Genomic DNA, 1,758 nt, shown 5'->3' on the forward strand with positions numbered 1-1,758 from the left:
GACAGGTCTTGGTTCTCATTTTTTCCCCTTGTCCGTGCTCTCCCTTCACCCCCTCCTCCCCTCCCTATTAACAAATACTTTATTTCTATCCCATGTTATTCTAGGGAGTTTATGCTCAGGGATATTTTCTTTAAAATAGTTGAGTGAACTTTCTAAATTTCACCAAAGTATCAATGATTTACCTAATTTTTCAGTAAGGATGCAGTATTTTCCTGCTAAGAAACTCATACTAATAAAGCTATTGTTTCTTTGGATCTACTTCAATAGGTTAATTTTAGTATAATCTAGATCTGTCCTTTTTGGCTTATACATTTACATGATATATATATATAAATGTATTGTATATAAATATGTAATATGTAAATATAGTATGTAATATGTGTTTACATATATAATATACTTATATATTATGTGTTTAAATTTGGTTAAAATTATAAATAATGACCTCTTTCGGCCAAGCTCGGGAACAGACCCGCCGCCATGGGACGCATGATAATGGACGGAGCAAGAGTGCTGGCTCTGTGTTTCCAGCGTGCATGAAGCATCGTTAAGGGCGCTGTTCGTCTACGCTCTGTGGCCTTCACAGAGCGTCCAGGCTACATCAAGGGCATTGTGAAGGACATTATTCACTACCTGGACTGCAGTATACCACTCGCGAAGGTGGTCTTCTGGGGTAGTACTGATTCAAGAAGGGTACAGAGTTGTTCATTGTCGCTGAGGGCATGCATACTGACCAGTTCTAGTATTGCGGCAAGAAGACCCAACTCAACGTTGGCAATGTTCTTCCTGCGGGCACCATGCCTGAGGAGCAGCCTGGGGACCCGGGCAAGCTGGCCCAAACCCCTGGGAACCATTTCCCACAACCCTGAAACCAAGAAGACCAGTGTGAAGCTGCCCTTGGGTTCCAAGAAGGTCCTCTCTTCTGCCAACAGAGCTGTTGGTATAGTAGCTGGCGGTGGCTGAATTGATAAACTTATCTTGAAGGCTGGCCGAGCCTACCACAAATATAAAGGAGAGAGGAACTGTGGGGCGAGGCCAGGAATCCTGTGGAGCAGCCTTCTGGAGGGGGTAACCACGGCACTTTGGGTGCTCTCACTGCTGCTCACCGGACTGGACTACTCTGTGGAACCAAGACTGTGCAGGAGAAAGGGAACTAGAGCTGAGTGGCTCAATAAAGCTCGTCTCTGGAAAATAAAAAATAAATAATAATGACACCATCGTTTCAAAAGAAAATGTTCAAATGATAATTTCATATCAATCTTTTATAGTTAATCATTATTTAATAACTAATCTCTAGTTAATTGCTTGTACCTTATTTAAGATGTATTTCTGTTTCATACTGCTTTAAGAGGATACCTGAAACTAGGTTATTTATAATGAACAAGTCTTTATTGGCTTGTGTTTCTAGAAGCTGGGAAATCCAGGATTGAAAGGCCAGTGTTTCCTTGGGGTCTTCTTGCTTGGCATCCTATGGCAGAAGCACAAAGAAAGGTTAAGACAGAGCAAGAGATTGAACTCATAGCCTGAAATACTTTACAATCAGCATCAATTCATTTATGAGTGTGCAAGTCTTATAACCTACCTACCTCTGTTACGCCCCACTTCCCAACATAGAGGCCTTATGGATTGAGTTTTGACACATTCTTTAGGGGAGAAGCATTCAAACCATAAAAAGGACCGATCAATAATTTTACTTATGCCAAACCCCAGGATTGCCTTCTAACATTTCGTTTAAATAGAGTACTTTCTATTATTCTA

At 41.1% G+C, this 1,758-nt stretch overlaps 1 pseudogene; it reads left to right on the forward strand.

The window, feature by feature from the left end:
* The first annotated feature begins 440 nt into the window (after positions 1 to 440).
* LOC104849132 lies at positions 441 to 1,157 on the forward strand (annotated as a pseudogene).
* Positions 1,158 to 1,758: the final 601 nt, after the last annotated feature.

Source organism: Fukomys damarensis, unplaced genomic scaffold, assembly GCF_012274545.1.
Source record: "Fukomys damarensis isolate Sample0158 unplaced genomic scaffold, DMR_v1.0_HiC HiC_scaffold_1, whole genome shotgun sequence".
Classification (NCBI taxonomy): domain Eukaryota; kingdom Metazoa; phylum Chordata; class Mammalia; order Rodentia; family Bathyergidae; genus Fukomys; species Fukomys damarensis.